We start from the raw sequence: 20,049 nt of genomic DNA, 5'->3' as shown, positions 1-20,049 counted from the left end.
CATGACTGAAGCAACTTAGCAGCAGCAGCAGCAGCAATACTAAAGAGAGAATAGCGTCTTCTTTTAAAATAGTAAACTGATAAAATACACACTATTCTCCTCTGCTTGGAATCCACTTCCCCCTTTGTAGTAATGCAGTGTTAATTGCTCAGTCGTGTCTACTCTTTTTTGACCCCAGGGACTGTAGCCCACCAGGCACCTCTGTCCATGGGATTGCCCAGGCAAGAATACTGGAGTGGGTTGCCATTTCCTTTTCCAAGACATCTTCCCCACCCAGGGATAAAATTGGTGTCTCCTGCATTGCAGGTGGAATCTTTTATCTCTGAGTCACCAAGGAAGCCTAAAACCACTAGAACCCCCTTAGTGTAGAGAGATAGACGTGTCTTTTGTAGTGTTAACTAGGTGACTTTTTGAACACACCTAAGGTTCCAGGGGCTGATTGCTGACCATCCAGGGAGGGGAGAGAGGTCAACCACAACAGATTTAATTGCCAATGATTTAACCAGCCATATTTATGTGATGAAGTCTCTGTAAACTCAAAAGCAGAGGGCTCTGTGAGCTTCCGGGTTGGTGAACATGTGACATTTCGGGAGAGTGGTGCTGCAGAACACGGAAGCTCCATGCCCCTTCTCTTTACATTGGCCTCTGCAACTCTTCCATCTGATTGTTCCTGAGTTACTTCCTTTTATAATGAACCAGTTATCTAGGAACTAAAATGTTTCTCTGAGTTCCATGAACTTCTCTAGCAAATTAATCAAACCCAAGGAAGGGGTGGTTGGAACCACCGATCTCTAGTCAGTCAGTGGTAAGCAGAAGTGACAATTTGGACTTTTGACTGGCATCTGGAATAGGAAAGGGGAGGGGCGATAGTCTCAAGGCCTGAGTGCTCAGCCACCCACTCCAGGAAACAAACGCACTCAGAAGGACAGTGCAGATAGTAGAGTGCAGCATCTGGAATAGGGCAGGGGAGGGGCGATAGTCTCGAGGCCTGAGTGCTCAGCCACCCACTCCAGGAAACAAACGCACTCAGAAGGACGATGCAGATAGTAGAGTGCAGTTTAGTACACCAGTGGGCACAAGGCAGAGTCTCTTCTTAGCCAAGGACCCTGACCAGTTTTTGTGAAAGCCCACATCCCCAAATTCCTTAAACCTAGCCTGGAAAGTGTTAAAGGGAGATACAGTCAGGTTACAGCCATGACTCATAATCAGAAGGGTCAGCGGGTTACACATTGTAGCCTACACCAATGGGTGCCATAAAGATTACAAAGGTGACTGACTACATAGGGGATTATCACATTCTTTTTGGCGATGGGAAATCTTGGTATAGTCTGGTGTTTATCAGTCTGGGAGGCCAGTTTGGCTGTAGGTATGTTATCCCCATGGCTACTAGGCACATGGTCCAAAGCTCACTGGAAGTGCAAGATGGAGTTTCCTTCTTTTTCAAGATGGAGTCAGCTCGGCCTGTTCCTTTCCTCCCTCAGTCCCATGGTTTGGTAACAACACCATCTCCATAATAGTGTCAAAACTAAACTGACTTATAGGATATCTGGGCTTCCCTGGTGGCTCAGACAGAAAAGAATCTGCCTGCAATGTGGGTGATACGGGTTCAATCCCTGGGTTGAGAAGGTCCCTTGGAGAAGGAAATGGCTACCTACTCCAGTATTCTTGTCTAGAGAATCTCACAGCCAAAGGAGCCTGGCAGACTATGGTCCATGGGGTCAAAAAAGAGTCAGATATGACTGAGCAACTAACACTAACACTATAGGATATCGTTTGTACCCAGTAATTACTTGCTGGTGGGGAAAATCCAATCCCCTCCCCTCTGGATCTGGGTGCATAAACCTTTAAAAATACATCTGTTTAGATAAACAATGAGTTATTTAAAGATAAATATATATTATGTAAATAGTACATATTACTCAAATATGTTGACTGGGCAGAGGATGGGGAAAGAAGGGATATTTCAGTGGTCTCCTGAGAGTTTGGGCAACACTGGCTATTTATGGATGAAAGAATTGAGGTCCTCAGAGAAGGCAATGGCAACCCACTCCAGTACGCTTGCCTGGAAAATCCCATGGACGGAGGAGCCTGGTAGGCTGCAGTCCATGGGGTTGGGAAGAGTCGGACAGGACTGAGTGACTTCACTTTCACTTTTCACTTTCATGCATTGGAGAAGGAAATGGTAAACCACTCCAGTGTCCTTGCCTGGAGAATCCCAGGGACGGGGGAGCCTGGCGGGCTGCCGTCTATGGCATTGCAGAGTTGGACGTGACTGAAGCGACTTAGCAGCAGCAGCAGCAGAACTGAGGTCCTAGAAGATAAGTTATCTTGATTCCCGTGTCAGAGGACTGGTGGTTCAGTGGTTCCACCTTCCAATGTAGGGAATGTAGGTTTGATCCCTGGTAAGGGAACTAAGATTTCACTTGCTGTGGGGCAACTAAGCCCGTGCACTCAACTACTGCGCCTATGCACTCTGGAGCCCGTGTGCCACTGCAAGAGAAAGCTCACATGCTGCAGTGTAGACCCAGGCAGGCAAAAAAAAAAAAAAAAAAGAATTGGAGGACCAAGAAGAGGATCTGGAAAGAAAATAAGGGTCTTCTGTTCACGACCTTTCTTTCAGTTCTAGGAAAACTGAACTTCAGATTTACCAACCATTGAGTCAGTTTTTTCCTGCCAGGTGTTTTTTCCCTGCCCAGACACACTGATTTCTCCTTATATTCATCATCGATCTACTCAAATGTAACCTCAGAAAGGCCTCCATTGACCACCTTATATAAAATATCCCTTCTCTCTGCATTCCTTTCCAAGCCTGTTATCTCATTTTTTTTAATTTCACTGCAATTAGCACTAACTGACATTATAAAGGATACCTATGTACTGTTTATTATTTGTGTCCTCTGACCTACTGTGATGAAAATTCCATGAAAACAGTAGTTTTGTGATGTTCCTCCCCATAAGCGCAGAATCTAGAGCAGTGTCTGACATATACAAAAGCTCAGTAAGTAATTGTTGAACTAATCAGTAACAATAAGCATTATCAACCCTTGGTTTTTAACATACAGTTTTAATCCTGTGAGACTTCATTCAACTATTTCTTTCAGTTCCAATTATTAATAGGAATGATGCTGTCAACAAAATGAGGGTCAGAGAAAATACAGTGTACCTGCATTCACTCCTTCACTACAGGCATTTCAGATACTCAGAGCAGTGATTGATCAGCAATTGTTAACTCCTTATCAGAGGCTTTCCCTCTAGCTTTTCCATCATCTAGAAAGAGGACCAAAAGCTAGGCATCCCCGGTGCTAAAGAACAGACTCTACAGGAAGTGAATACAGCCTGCTGTGAGTGCACAAAGAGTCTTCTGACCTCGTTTTCTTGGGTACCCAATGTTTCAGTGAAAGAAAGCTTCAAAATCCCATCCTAATTACCCACAAGGATGTGAAGAGCTTTACCATGAAGTGAGTTTCTAGTTAATGGGGTACATTTTTTGTTTAAATTATGATGTGTTATTAAACCCAGGTAGGGTGGTAGAGAAGGAACAAGGTAGTTGCTAGTCGTTCTGCTAAATGTTAAACACCTGCTCTTAGCTGTAATGTATGCAAAATGCACATAATTCCCACCCTCAAAAATCAAATGGCCAATTTATGGGCAGCCTGCTTTGTTCCAGAAATTAGACCCATATAAAATTCAGAAACTTTCCCTTTCAATTGTTTAGTGTTATGGATAAAACTCCAAATGGAATGAAATATTCTAGATACCACTCACTATGTGGATTTTTTTTTAACTTTCCAGCAAGATAACTGAAGTCCAGAAGATCCAAATGTCCCATAGCCACACTTCTTGTTTGTTTATCAGTAACAAGTACGGGCAGGGTACTTCTTACGGGCATGTTAGTTCTCCCTGAGACAGTGTCAGTTTTTGTTTGTGGTTCTAAAGCAAATTTTTTAAATGGCCCTTTCTGGATAATAATTAATACGGTTGTCCTGCCAATGATCTTATCCCACAATATGTTGACAGGGCAGCAGGTTTTCAGTGGCCCATAGAGGCTTCTCCCACAACTATGGAAAGGTGATTCATCTACTATAGGAAGGAAAGAAAAAGAAAGAAACTTGAGACTCAATCTCATTAATGTTGAAGAAATACTCTTATATATCCTCTTCTTCCCTCTTTGCAGGCTTAAATTTTAAAAACGATTTTTTTTAAAGTAACCTTAACCCTCTTCCCCAGGATATAGAAATACTGAAGGAAAAAAAAAAGAGAGGAATATTGAGTTTATATTGTTTTTACAGTTTGATGTTTCACTTAACATATGGGCTGTATCCAACACCAAAAGGTCTTTTTAACACTTGCTTAAATTACATTAAATTTAAATAATATTATACTGTATGGATGAATCCTCTCTTATATGTTCTTAAATTAGCAGATATTTATTAAACACCTTATTATAAACTGGACGTTCATCACTGCCCAGGGAAAACAACAACAGCAAAATAGACCAAGTGCCTGCCTTCATGTGGAGTAAGTTCTACTGGTGATGCTCAGATGGTAATGAAGTATTGACACAGGTATATAACTTGATAGGAAAATTGTTAGGACAAATGGCTGAATTTTTCCAACTATTAAATTGTAACAAAAAATTATGGAGGAGGAACCTAGAAACTAAATAAGATGTGGGGTATAAAGCAACCAAATAAAACATGTTGGATCCTTATTCAATCTTACTTGGATCTTTATTTAAGCAAACAAAATGCTCAGTAAACACGCACACACACATACACACACACAGTCAGTTGGACCCTGGCTATTTTATATCATTTAATATTTGATAATAATTTAACATTATATTATTCATTATGTTATTGCTAGTGTGATTCAATTTTTAAAGTTTTTTCTTTTTGCTATATATATATATATATATACATACATATATTATGATGTCTAAAATTTCCCACATACAATTGGGGCTGGGATGTGGTAGGGAATGGTAAGGTATATGGATGAAATAAGATTGTTCATGTGTGGGAAGTTGCTGAAGTTATCTGATAGATACATGTGGGCTCACTATACTCTTCTTTCTACTTTTGTTTTATATTTTCCCTAGTAAAAAATAAAGAAAATGTTCATCTGGCTTTACTGTTGTTGCTTGTTGCTATTCTTGATAATGTTGGGGGGCAAAATCTGCCATCCCAAAATGTGTCACTTTGGCATAAGAATCAATTTAGACTGATTACTTTTAAGGCCCCAAACACACAGGAAGAACCTTTGGCTTTCTCCCTGACCACCTAAAGGAAAGTTTCAGAAAGGAAGATAAATAGATAACTACACTATGAACACAGAGAAGGCAATGGCACCCCACTCCAGTACTCTTGCCTGGAAAATCCCATGGATGGAGGAGCCTGGTGGGCTGAAGTCCATGGGATCGTGAAGAGTCGGACACGACTGAGCGACTTCACTTTCACTTTTCACTTTCATGCACTGGAGAAGGAAATGGCAACCCACTCCAGTGTTCTTGCCTGAAGAATCCCAGGGACAGGGGAGCCTGGTGGGCTGTTGTCTACGGGGTTGCACAGAGTCGGACACGACTTAAGTGACTTAGCATAGCATAGCATACTATGAACAAGGTATGTAGACAGGAGGAACCCAGCAGAGTCTGCTTGTTAAAATTCTTCTCTGTGTCCCACTGCCTCCACAGAGCCCAGCAAACCTTTTTTTTTAACCAAACATTTGCTATTTCATCTCCAGGTGAATTGTGTTCTTCCCCTTTGAAGGACCCCGATATCCTCTTTTGTTTTTAGCTAAAGATAGTATTTAAGGATGAGGGTTTCAGCCATTTTGACACATTTCTCCATTTTCCTGGGTCTCTTCCACATATACATGTTATTAAATGTTTGCTTTTCTCCTTGTTAATATGTCTAACATCAATTTGACTCTTAGACCAACTAGAAGAATCTAGAAGGGTAGAGGAAAATTTCTCCCCTGTCTACTAATATCTTGCCCTTATACAAGACCAATTGTTTTAGAATAGGGTGGTACTTACACATCTGTATTTTTTAAAGCAGTGCTTTATCTAGCAATATTGGAGCCAGAAGGAAAAGAAAAATTAGTAATACCAATTTTGCCTTTATTTAGAGAGTTGATATTTTCTTCATCTTGTATTTTTTGGACTAATTTTGACTCTCCAAAAAAAAAAAAAAGTTTGCCTTAAATTTTGTTATCTTGAGAATTGGATTTTCAGAGCTCTCTTATATTCTCCACCCAAGGCCAGTGCCTCGGGGGATATACTTCAGCCCTGAACTCTAATGCTTGCCTAGAGAAGCCTTCTGTAGGCACCAGTCTAGGCCTACACGTCTACAAATTGAATGTGCATGTGAACTAACTTGGGATCCTGTTGGAAACTGACTCAGCAGGTCTGGAATGGAGCCTGTAGGATGTGACCGAAAATAAAAAACCATCTGAAGTGAGTCATTTCATAACCCACAGGACTCCCCATTAAGTAAATAGAGATTGGAAAACAAGAGGTCTGAGACTCCTCTTGCCATTACTACTGACCAGGGTATGACAGCAATCCTGCCCAAAGGAGGCCCCAAACCCAGTTTCTTGAAAATCACCATCAAATTCCTGTCTTACTCTGTATCCTGTTCATATATTTCCTTCAGGTCCCCACAAGCCTGCCACAGTTGGTTGAAAAAGTCCCTTTCGGGTCAGGGGTCAGTGGGCAAAACATCCTACCTGGAGTACATACGTTCTATTGCTTTGCTTTGATGCGTGCAGCTCAAAGTGGGTTGAGCTGCAACCAACTCTGACTGGGAAACTGTATAGGTTTTTAATCTCAGACTGCAACCTTGGTACTGCAAAGAATACCACTGTCCATTTTTTTTTTTCTTTTAAGTCTATTTAATCTATGGGGGCATGTCCAATCTGCCAAACTGGATGAATTCCACCCCAGCCTTTATTGCCCCTCAACTTTCTGTTTGGGGTTGCACTCGAGTCTGGAAACCTTCTGAAAAATGGAGGTATAGTCTGTAATCTCTACTTCAATGTAGTCTCAGCAGGTACCTCTGGGTTTTGTGGGTCAGTCCCATCAGATGAGTATCACACCTTTTTGTCTTCATTGAGACCAGAGGTGGAAGCTTAAATGTCTCCCCTCCCACTGTTATTATTTCCTCATTGGGTTTAATCTTTCATAAAACAGTTTGAAAAGCTATTTGACTTCAGGCTATGTCTGCTTTCTCCAGGGCAAATATCCTTGAGGCTAGAGGTACAAAACATTCTGGCAACTTTTTTTCTTTTAATGGGCTTCCCTGGTAGTTCAGCTGGTAAAGAATCTGCCTGAAATGCAGAGGACCCCAGTTCAATTCCTGGATTGGGAAGATCCCCTGGAGAAGGGATAGGCTACCCGCTCCAGTATTCTTGGCACAAAACATTTTGACAGCTTTTTTTTTTTTTCTTTTTAATAGAGTGGGATGGAGACTATAAGGAGACTCAGGTTTGATTAATATTTAGCAAAAGTATACTACTATTTCATTTTAGCAATGGGAGAGGGCAGGCAGTAAGCATGACACATGAGTAACACATAATACTATATATAAATATTTATAGCTATAATTAAAGTTATATATAGCTGTATAGTAAAAAGTGGTAAGGAGGAAAAAAATAAGCCAGTGAAAGTGGAAAAGAATTGTCGAGTGGAAGAGAAGCTATTCAAATTTTAAATGGTGTGACCAGAGAAGTTCTCAGTGAGAAGCTGTTATTTGAGTACAGCCGTGAAGGGGAGGCATAGCTAATCACGCAGACATGTGGTGTAAGAGCATTTCAAGCAGTCGGAACAGCTAGTGCAAAGATAACCGAACTAGAAAGGCAAAGAGAGAGAGGGAAAATATTTCCATGAAATACAGCAGGTAAAGGGATCCCATCTTTAACATACAGATAACTCAAATCATCAGTAAAGTACTAATAGATAAATGAGTAAAGATTATGAGCAAACCACAAAAGAGTAACTTCACCGACCAGCAATAAACCAAAAAAATCATGTATATAGCATCATTGACAAGTAAACAAACAAACATACTAAACTAAAGTAGCGTTTAAACCACTGTATTTCAATGAAACCAACATAAAAACAAGCAGAAACAACTAAAATTATAGTGCTTGTCCTGGCAAGAATTCATAGAAACAAACACACTGGTGTTTTGATGACAGAAGTATAAATCAGTAATCAATTTGGTAATTTGTACCCTAACCCAAACTGGGAAAGGAGTACGTCAAGACTGTATGCTGTCACCTTGCTTATTTAACTTATATGCAGAGTACATCATGCAAAATGCCAGGATGGATGAATCACAAGTGAAATACCAATAACCTCAGATATGCAGATGACACCACCCTTATGGCAGAAAGCAAAGAGGAACTAAAGAGCCTCCTGATATAAGTAAAAGAGAAGAGTGAAAAAGCTGGTTTTAAACTCAGCATTCAAAAAACAAAGATGATGGCATCCAGTCCCATCACTTCATGGCAAATAGATGGGGAAACAATGGAAACAGTAACAGACTTTATTTTCTTGGGTACCCAAATCACTGCAGATGGTGACTGCAGCCATGAAAGTAAAAGACACTTGCTCCTTGGAAGAAAAGCTATGACAAACCTAGATAGCATATTAAAATGCAGAGACATTACTTTACTGACAAAGGTCCATATAGTCAAAGCTATGGTTTTTCCAGTAGTCATGTATGGATTTGAGAGCTGGACCTTAAAGAAAGCTGAGTGCCCAAGAATTGATGCTTTTGAACTATGGAGTTGGAGAAGACTCTTGAGAGTCCCTTGGACTGCAAGGAGATCAAACTAGTCAATCCTAAAGGAAATTAGTCCTCAATATTCATTGGAAGGACTGATGCTGAAGTTGAAGCTCCAACACTTTGGCCACCTAATGCGAATAACTGACTCATTGGAAAAGACCCTGATGCTGGGAAAGATTGAAGGCAGGAGGAGAAGGGGACATCAGAGGATGAGATGGTTGGATGGCATCACCATCTCGATGGCCATGAGCTTGTGCAAGCTCTGGGAGTTGGTGATAGACAGGGAAGCCTGGTGTGCTGCAGTCCTTGGAGTCGTAAAGAGTCAGACACAATGGAGCAACTGAACTTACCCTAACCCCAAATGCCATAGGAGCAGTCATTCTACCTCTGAGAATCTACCCAGGAATGTCACCCAAATACAGAAAAAAATACATGCATGTGTGTATTCACAAGAGTCATCAGTGGTATCAGAGGCAAATTAAATGTCTAGCATGTGATATGAGCTAAGAATTATGGCACAGTCTCTCAATGAATTAATATACAGCTATCAAAAGTGGTTAAAATGTCTAGGTAACATGGTGACACAGTAAATGCTATGACATATTTAACAAGAGTGGGAATGGAAAAAAAAGCAGCCTCCATTGTACCATATGGAGCAGATCTCTTGGAGAAAAGTGATACAAGAGGAAGGAGGACACTAGTTGTGTTGAGCAGACAAAAGGTGTGACTAGAGTCACTGCAGGTATTATCCTAGCCAGCCCACTCAGAGCTTTCAGTGTGGCATTAATGTCTTCTCTGGGGACTGCCCTGGTGGTACAGTGGATAAGAATCTGCCTGCCAATGCAGGGGACACCAGTTCAATCCCCAGTCTGGGAACTAGGACCCTACATGCCACGGGAAAACTAAGCCTGTGTGCCACAACTACTCAGCGTGCACCCTAGAGGCCGTGCTCTGCAACAAGAGACCACACCACAAAGAGGAGCCCACGCACCACAGCTAGGGAGCGGCTCCCACTCGCGGCAACTAGAGAAAGCCCACACACAGAAGCAAAGAGCCTGTGGACTGCAACGAAGAACCAGCAGAGCTAAAACAAAAATCTTCTCTTAATAATCATTTTATATTCCAAGGACAGTCCTTTATTTGTTCAACAGAATAAAGGGGGAATGATAGATATCTGTCTGCCCCGGTCATATCACAACTATAGAATTTTTTCTAGATATGAAAATCCCAGTTGTCATAAAGCACTAACAAATTGATATCTAAGTGATAAAGGATCTTAAAACCATTTCACAGGAATGAAGGCCAAAGGTACAGTCCTGTTAGTCTACAAAACAGGCCCGTCTGGGTATGTTTAGGACTGACAATAATCCCAAGGATTATCCTATGGGATGGGGTTAGGTTTCCTCCAGGTGGGACAGGGGGTGGGAGCAACAGCAATAAAAACATTGTTCTCAGTGTAAAGAAGGACTATGGCATGTATGTCTTTGGAAAATAAGCTTTCCATTACTGGTGGTATTTACAGGGATACTATAGAATTACAGGTTAGGGTTATTGCTTATACATTGATTGTTAGGGATTTAGACTAAAATCTAAAGGTCCTTCTTCTTTTTTTTTTTTTTTTTCATTTCTAAATACTCTTACCAAATCCAAGAATATTAGGGTTGGGTTTGGGTGTAATAGGCCTAGACACCTATAATTCTGAATGTTACAATGAATATTTTGATATAGCCCCGTTTTAAGAAAATCCAGCTTTTCTTTTAAAGTAAGGGAAATGTGTAGATGGCCAATAAACACATGAAAAGGTGCTTAATATATTAGTCACTGAAGAAATACAAATTGAAGCCACAGGAAAACTACCACTAGACACCTCTCAGAACTGGTTAACATAAAACCAACGAAAACAACAAAAAAAAACCAAGTGTTGGTAAGAACAGGGGCCAGCTGGAATTCTCACACCTTGCTGGTGTGCAATATATTACAACCAATTTAGAAAACCTTTCAGCAATTTTTCATAAAGTGAGGTACACCTACTCTTCAGTGTTTAACCATGTAAAATAAAAATGACTGGGAATGGATAAACTGTGGTACATCAAACAAAAAGGATGAACTGTTGATAGGGTTAAATACATGGGTGGATTTCAAAAGCATTTATGCTCAGTGAAAGAAGCCAGCTTCAAAGGTTACATATTACATGCTCCCATTTCTGAGACCAAAGACAAAACTGTAGGAACAGTATGTAGACCAGTGTTTGCCAAGAGTTGGGGGTGGGGGAGAAGTCAACTATAAAGAAAAATGGAGGAATTTTCTTCTATATCTAAATTATGGTAGTAGTTATGTGACTGTCTATATTTATCAAGCCTAGCAGAACTCTGCTCTTTAAAGTATGAATTTTACTGCATATAACTTACACCTAAATAAAATAAATGAAAAAAATAATTGTATTAGGATACAAAATGTTAGGGCTTTAATAAACAAGAGCATCTTCATCTTGTGCCATCCTGCCAGCAGGCTTCCTGGTCCAGATCCGAAATCCCAGAAGGGGATCTTGCCACTTGGCATACCTATGTGTACTTAACACAGGGTGGGCTTAATGCCAAAACCAGGCAGCTTCTCAAGCTGCCAGGATGAATTCATCAACTCCCATTAATCCCATTAAGAACAAGCCAACGACTTTAATTTGGATTCCTGATTGAACTATAAACTGCACTCCATCTGCTTAGTAGTCTAAGCAACAGATAGCCAACCCTTCTTGGAGAAGAATTCACTCAAATGCTCAAAGAGGGGAATTGGACGGCTGGAGGTGTTGGTGCCAAACCTCTGGTGGTTAGAGAGATCTTCTTCAGTTCGAATATGAGAAGGGCTATTTCCCTGGTATATCCTTATTAGTCACTCCTAGGCCCATCTGGCATTTGTGGGGGTGCAGGAAGCCAACTGTGTCTCTTCATACAGCTGTGTAAGTGTATTCCCATCATCTGTGCCTGCACTTCCACTCCAGGCTAGCAGACTTGCCCCAAACGGTCTTGTTCGTTCCTGCTGTGGGCAGAAACGAGGGGTTTCCAACCAGTGCCTGCCCTCTCACATCTTAGTTGCTACTTCACTTAAACTTAAGAAAATACATTTTTTTTTTCTGGTAGGGTTGGGGACTTTGCTTTGTGACCAGAGCAGAACTTTTAGAGCCTTAACAACATGGAATAATTCCAGAGGAGAGGATACAGCTGAACTTAAAAAGTTGTGTGATGAAACAAATTATTCAAGTGAGTATCCCGGCTAAATAGATTATGTCTTAGGGGGCTTCCATGTCTTGGATTGTAAACACTGCTGCTATGAACATTGGGGTGCATGTATCTTCTCAAATTATGGTTTTCTCTGGATATATGCCCAGGAGTGGGATTTCTGGGTCATGTGGTAACTCCATTTTTAGTCTTTAAAGTAACCTCCATACTGTTTTCCATAGGGGCTGCACCAATTTACATTCCCATCTTACAGTGTAGGAGGGTTCCCTCTTCTCCACACCCTCTCCAGCATTTATTATTTTTAGAGCTCTTAATGATGGCCTCTGACTGGTGTGAAGTGATACCTCGTTACAATTTTTATTTGCATTTCTCCAATAATCAGGATTGGTGAGCATCTTTCCTTTGGAGAAATATCTATTTAGATCTTCTGCCCATCTTTTTTGATTGGGTTGTTGTGTTTTGTTTTTGTTTTTTAAATTGAGCTTTTTGAGCTGTCTGCATATTTTGGAAATTAATCTCTTTTAGGTCACATCATTCACAAATATTTTCTTTCATTCTATAGGCTATCTTTTTGTTTCGTTTATGGTTTCCTCTGCTGTGCAAAAGCTTGTAAGTTTATTTGTTTATTTTTTGCTTTTCTTTTGCTTTGGGAAGCTGACTGTGGAAAATATTGCTGTGAATTATATCAAATAATGCTTTGCTTATGTTCTTTTCTGTTTCCTTGGTTCTCTCTATTAAACTTCTGTTGACTCTGCCATTTTGTTTCTACAATAGAGCTACTCTCCACCAAGATCTCATTTGTTCTCCACAACATCTACTGTCTTAGTCCTTTTGGGCAGCTATAATGGAACCAAATGTATGTCTTATCAACAACACCATTTACTTCTTACAGTTCTGGAGGCTGAAAGTCTAAGATCTGGGTGCCAGCATGGTTGGGTAAAGACCATCTTCCTGTTTCATAGCCAGTATCTTCTAACTGTGTTCTTATATGGTGGAAGGTGTCTCTCTGAAGCCTCTTTTATGCCCTTGTGACTTAAGTACCTCCCAAAGGCCCCACCCAGGAAAACCATCATCTTTGAGGTTCAGGACTATGAGTTTGGGACAAACACAAACATTCAGACCATAGCACTCATAGGTAAGGAAGCAGAGTGTAGAGCCTTCGTCCTGTGACCTGCTTTTCTCCAGGTCACAGGGGAAATGTGGATGGAACTGGGGATGGAACCCACTCTTCCATGAGTGATATCAGCGCTTTATTATTGGGCACTATGTGGAAGCAGAAGCTCACAGTCTTCTCAGTTGCCTCTTCAGCATAGCCACTCCTCTCTATGAATGAGCTGGGGCAGAGGTGATGGGGAGGAATTGATGGAGGGCTGGGGCTAAAAGCATTCTTTCCCCTTAGGAATGAGGGATAATTGAAATAGAGAATAGAGCCCCTGTGACATAGGGGTGAGGGATAAAAACCACAGGTAGCCTGCCTATCATGGGTAGACCAGTAGCCCCACATCATGAGCTGGGGAAGAAGGAAACTCTGTCTTCTTGACTCCAGAGTAGAGTGCCCAGGGTAGAGTTTTTGTGACATGGGGCTAGGAGGAAAGGGAGCAGGTCCTAGCTCAGAGGCTATGGACTCTTGTTTTACATATTGAAACTTAGTAAATTTTCTTAAATACATATTTCTTCATTTGAATATGTCCTTGGGACGATTTCCAGATACCTTAGGCAATCTGTTTTTATTTTTTATAATTTCCATGAGTTAAATTATTCTTTTGCTGGGGAAACTATCCACCAGCCTCCTTACTCCACCATTTTAGAAGTCCTAGAATTATTTTTGTCCCATAACAAGTGTGTAATATATCAAATGAGGGAATGAGTGAATGTTTTGTCCACATGCCATCTCTATTTGCTTATTTTATCACTTTAATTTTATCTATACAAACTTATATCTCTTAAGCTTGGGTTTTTGAAACTCTGCTACAAATTCATCCCTCCCCCCACACACTGAGTGTGCATTTATCTTTCTGCTCTTTCTATGAAGATAAATACAGTTGTGAATATTTATGGAGTTCTTTCAAAGTTTTGGCTTTATTTCTCTGTAGCGGATTTTTACCGGCCTAGCACATGAAAGGGCCTTAATCAACACTGGTTTCCTTCCTTCTTTCTTTCCTTCCTTCTGTATCACTTACATGTTATGCCTTAGGTGTACATGCTAACCAAACCTATCTTATCTCCTTCACTAGACAACTCAGTCTCTGAAGGTAGGGATACCCATTTTTCTTTCTCTGACTTTCCCATGGAGCTGGCACTATACTTTGCATATGGCAGGCACTCAATGCATGTCTGATTATTGATTAATTGCACACAGCAAAATTGCCCATGCTGTAGTTCTTCTGGAAGGAGGGAAGAAAAACAAAGGTAGCGAGAAAGAGACAAGAAAGTGACCAGCATCAGATAATGTATGTTTTAGCAGCAGACCAAACTGTGGAGGAGGTTACTAAGCAGTCTCACTTCCTTACTTGCACTAAATCTCAGGCTGGATGATCAGGCGTAGATGAGAGCCGTGGGCAGCGGAAGACGTGGGACAATGAACATGTCATTACAAAATGTGAGAAAGAGTCCATTGGAGGTGGGAGGAATGCACTGGCTTTGCTAAACATGAATTTCAGGTGTTTATGGAAATAAACACCTGTGCACCTTTACTAAGATAACTGAAGGCTTGGAGTGTCAGTTGCAGAGACCTTCCAAAAGGAGCTGATATTGACATTTATGGGACACCAAACTCATGACAATGGAGAGAGACAGATAGGACTAAGAGCTTAATCAAGACCAAAGTTTGTATCAAACAAGTTGGAATTTTCTCTTTAGTACAATGCAGGGGTCAGGAACATTAGACAAGTTACAGAAATATGTATGTTTATTGTATATTAAAGTAGCCAGACTCTCTGTGCTCTGTGGGTGGGCTGGGTGGAAATGACCCCTACCAGGGAGGGAGCGAGTTGGCCCCAGTGACTGATGTTGCGTGTGTGGGCTGAGAAGCCTCAAACGTGAAATTTATGAGCACTCAAGCCTGATAATGAAGGGAGGCAAGTGGAGACATCTGGGCTGTGTGCCTGTGTACAAAACATAGCCTGGCAAGAACAAGAGAAACTTTTTGATGAAGAGGTGCCTTTTAAAAATCGACTGCAGATATTATACATTAAAAAAAAAGGATGCCTGTCCATTCAAGAGTACTGAGAATATTCAGTAAAGTAGAAAGAAAAGTTGAGAACAATCCATACAGAATCCAGCTGGGAACATTTTAGAGCTTTTCCTTTCCCCCACTCTACTTATTTGCTTCTAGCCTGTTTCAGATGCAAGTTTTGCATGATCATGATCATATCCCATGCACATTTCTGCACCTTACATCTTTCTCCTAAAGTATATCACATGTATTTTTTGTTACCAATTTTTCATTAGCACTATTTTAATGGCTGCATAACAGTCCATCATATAGATGGGTTATCATTTAATACTTTCTTTTATCATCTATTTAGGTTTTTTATTATATCAACAGGATGGGAAACTATGGTGTTATAAATATATTTCTGCAAATATATTTAGGCATGTTTATTTTCCCCTATGTCTTAGGTTATTTCATTTGGATGGATTTCTGAAAGTGGAATTGCTGGCTCATAATAACCCTCTGTGAACATTTTTAAGACTCTCAATCCATTAACGCCAAATTGCTTTGCGAGACTTCCGCATCAATTTACATTTCCATGCAGTGTATGGGAGTTCTTAGAAAGATAAATATTACGACACAGAGAAAGTATGCCAGAGTCTCTAGGTAAGAATTGATGGAAAGAGCTGCTGGGTATCAGGCTTGTAGTGTCAGGTGAAAGGAAACATCACCATATCAGTGATATACAAATAGAGAATATTCCTGGCATCTACCTGAATAATAAGTGGGTGTTTGTTCTTGGATAATCACCTTTATTCTAGAGCCAACTCTTATGCTACTACCTCCATGACATCCCCTCACATACTCCAGTTAAAACAGGCTACTCTTCTCCTTGAAGATATTCAGAACCTTTCCTCTGACCTCTCTTCTTAAAATTAGTCCTAACCACCGTGCTCACTCAAGCTCAGTTTCATCACAGATACTCACACAATGTTTGCTGAATTTAATCTCTATCTCCAAAGTCCATGATGATATGAAAAGAATGGAATCAAGAAGAAAGATGAGCTGCATATTACTGTGGAGAGACAGGATGAATTGAGTGAACTGATTTATTGTGCAAGGACTGTGCTTTCTTTGGTCATGGTGAGGAAACTATTGGCATCAAGATTTTCTAAAGCCTTTAGGAAGGAGAGACTAAAGAGAAATGGCATACATTGAGGTCATCTCACACATGGGGATATGAGAGACTGAGTAACTCATATCCTGAGAAATTAGTGTCTGTGTGCTGAGATGGGGTCTCATGGGGGTCTCCTATAGCAGGTGCTGGGGATATTGGGTGGGGAGAGTGTTTCTTAAAGGGAACGGGGACTCTAGCTATCAATCACCCTTGGAAGAAGTCATCTTGACTAGGAAAAGAACCAGGATGAGAAAGTCTGATTTCTGTAGAGGCATTGAGTGCAGTCTGTGTTCCAAGGAGGGGCAGAATAGTCTGTCCTCTCTGCTATAAGCAGATCTTCAGCAAAACCTTCATGCACCTTGCCGGCCATGTCTCTGCAGCCTTAGGTAAGTCCCAGGGAAGGGGTTCCTCTAGGACCAGAGGACATGAACACAGAGTGGAGGCATGCACAGAGTCACCATCAATGCACAGCTTTTCCTAGACAAGTGGGGACTTCTTCAGGGTCACTGCTAGAGAGTGAGTTGAGGTAGCTAGATGACGAGGTGAGGAAAAGGCCAGAGAACCTGCTTCTAGGCATGCCTGAAGCATCACCTTGGGGACCAGTCAAGATGAGCTCATGATTGCATTCTGCACAGCCAGTCTCCAAACACAAAGGGTAGAAGGAGCTGTGGCCATTGTAACACATGTCACACAGCAACAACACAGGGATATGACTTACCCTGCTCAGGCTTTTCTCCTGCTACAGAACTTTCACATATGTAGACTTAGTAATATCTCAATTATCCTATATAGTCAATGGTTATTCATACTTTTTTTAAAAGAGATGGCATATATATTTTACATTAAACATAGGCATTAAATTCTGGTTCAGGAAAGTCAGAATTTGAACATCTCTGAAGAAAAGTTCAAAAGAGAAGATAGTAAAGAGGGAGAAATTGATCCTTATCTTTACCAAAAATAAAATAAAATAAAATATAAAATCTATGAAATCAATTAGTCAAATGCTAGAGATGTAAAGATGCTGGAGATGTGGGCATGCTTACAAAGTAAAGGGCAGGCATTTTATCTGAAGGGTTATAAGTAACCTTTGGGTAGAGGGGTATGATTATCAGTGATTGAATCATTTTCTTTAGTGTTGATTTGATATATTCACTGCTAATTGAATATGCTTGAAATTAAAGCCAGTTAATTGGGAATGGAAAGACAGAGGCAGACTTGGAGAACAAAGAATTTCCAAGGTTCCAGAAAACCTGAATCTTAAGTGTGTGTGTGTGGGGTGGGGGGAGTGGGGATGAACCACTCAGAGTGCAAATTTCATCTTATGGAGGTTAGAAGGAGAAAACCTGGAAAAAAGCTCCCAAATACAGGGTTCATAAACATAATTGATAAACAACATCTATCATATAGCTTACAATATTGAGAGAAGAAGCTTACAAGTGTAGTATAAAAATAGCTTTTTAAAATAAAAGCATTACAGGATGCAACTACACACCATAGAAGTACACAAAAAAGTATAAAACTAAAGAAGTTGCTGTGAGTATTTTTATCGTTTAGGTAAGCTACTACTATTTCTTCCAGCAGGAGAGTATCCTTCATCTCTGCATGTACAAATGCCACCAGTCTCTGTTATATTCCAAATCACCGACTGCCTCTTCCCTGATCAAAAGTGCTTTATATTTCTATGCCACCTAATTATGATAGCTTCTTTTAGACAGATTCAGTTGTCTCCTCTGGAGATCCCTGCTTTGGAGTTTTTTTATATTCAGTGGATATTTGCTAAACGTAAATCAAATGCTTGCAGGAGAAAACCTTGCCATTTCAAAGTGTTCTTCATGAATTTTAGTTTCAGTAATGTAACAGTTGTGAAAATAAAGCCCCATTTGCACATTTATACCAAAGCAGAATTACCTCCATCCCCTTCAACTTCAATATTTGATAGCCCTGTGAATCAAAGGGAAAATAAATAGCCCCACTGGTAAGCCTTGATTGACACAGCCCATCTCTTCCGGGCAAAGTTCTATGGCTCAGCATGGGGATGGCTGAATCAATAGAACACTAAAGCCTCAAACCCATCTTGGAGATGTTTGAATGCCCGAATGGAAATGTTGACCTTTACTTGTTGGAAATTCACTCCTCCATTTAATGAAGTTGCAGCGGCAAAGAAAAGTGCGTGGTCAGCTGGAGTCAGAAAATAATTTCATACTGATTGGACGTTGATCATTCCTGACATCAAATCCCCTACCCTGATGCTGTTACTCCAGGCCTTCATTAGAGGGCATAACCAGAAATGACCTGGTCTCCATCTCCTCTCTAAAGCAGAGCAGAGAGAAATGAGATTTCAGGAAGACCAGGCAAGGGACAAGTCACCCACACATTTTCTGAGGGACTACAGGGTGAATCAAACAAGACATTGAAAAACTATCATCTGAGAGGTTCCAAAGGAGAAAAGAACAATGGTGTAAAATTCTGACTTCCCTCTACTTTATAGGAAGAGGAAAGGTTACATGTTCCTAGAACACAGAGATCTCAGAAATGGATGTTGAGGACACATTTTTTTTTTCCTCCCTGGGCTCAAGGTGAGGTCCAGGGGCTTTTTGTGAATCTTGACATTTGGGGAGGGGAAACAGGTGTCCTTGATATCCCTAGGACGAAGGAGGTGGTCTTTAGAAAAGGGGACAGGGCACTTTGAGTTCCTAACAGACATCAGAACAGGGGCCAGTTTCTTCATCTCACAAATGCTGAGTTTGTCACTCATTGGGAATGACTTGGCCCCTGAGTTGCCTCTGGGTCACATGTGAATAGAGAGAAGAATTTTCTTCCTTGACTATAGTAGACACAAATAAAGTTTCAGGTCAGATAGGGTCAGGAAATTAGTTGTGGTTTGGTATCAAGCGTGTTGTTCTGTTTGTTTTTAAACAGTCAGACCGGAATGGACTGAGCTCGCTTTGGAGGAAGAGGCATGAACTAATATCCTCAGAGGTGTACAGACGTGTGTATTCAACAAGGCTTCTCTGCAATGTTAGCAAGATCCTGACAATGCCCATGAGCAAGGAAAGGCTGGGGCAGTGACTTGGGTGTCCTTTGAGACTCACTTCAATTCCCAACATCTGAAACTTAATTTCATCATCTGTGAAATGGGAATTTAAAAACATCCCACCCTCATGGGAACTGAACATGCCTAACACTGCAGCATGCCTATGGCAGGACGTTAATTAAATTTCATTATCTCCTAGACAATTCAGCTCCAATCCAAGCTTCACTGTTCTGGAGTTGTGATTAACATTTTAAACACATACCATGTTCCAAGGTGTCCACCTGAAATGGCTCAGGAAGAAGAAGTTTTAATAAGTACACATGCTTACAATGGTGATATGCTGACATTTAAAAGCAGTAATATTTGAACTGAGCAAGGAAAAAGGCTGGCACCTCAACGTGACTGCCCTGTGTAATTGCCTCGACCCTTTTCTTTTATGAGGCAAGAGTACACATCCAACCTCAGCATGGCACTGCATGCTTTGTTTGCAGGGAAAATCTAAATCCAGTGCCAGTCATAGATTTGTTATTGCTCTGTTCGTTTAGTGTCTCTGTCAGAAAGTAGAAATGATAATCTTGTGATTTTTCTCCATAACACTCAGACCTCTGGGAGGTAAGAAACTCAGTTCTAAGGGAGCAGTATCAAAATTAAGTCCTCAG

This window comes from Bos javanicus, chromosome 18 (genome assembly GCF_032452875.1).
Source record: "Bos javanicus breed banteng chromosome 18, ARS-OSU_banteng_1.0, whole genome shotgun sequence".
NCBI lineage: Eukaryota > Metazoa > Chordata > Mammalia > Artiodactyla > Bovidae > Bos > Bos javanicus.
This window is presented reverse-complemented; position numbering follows the sequence as displayed.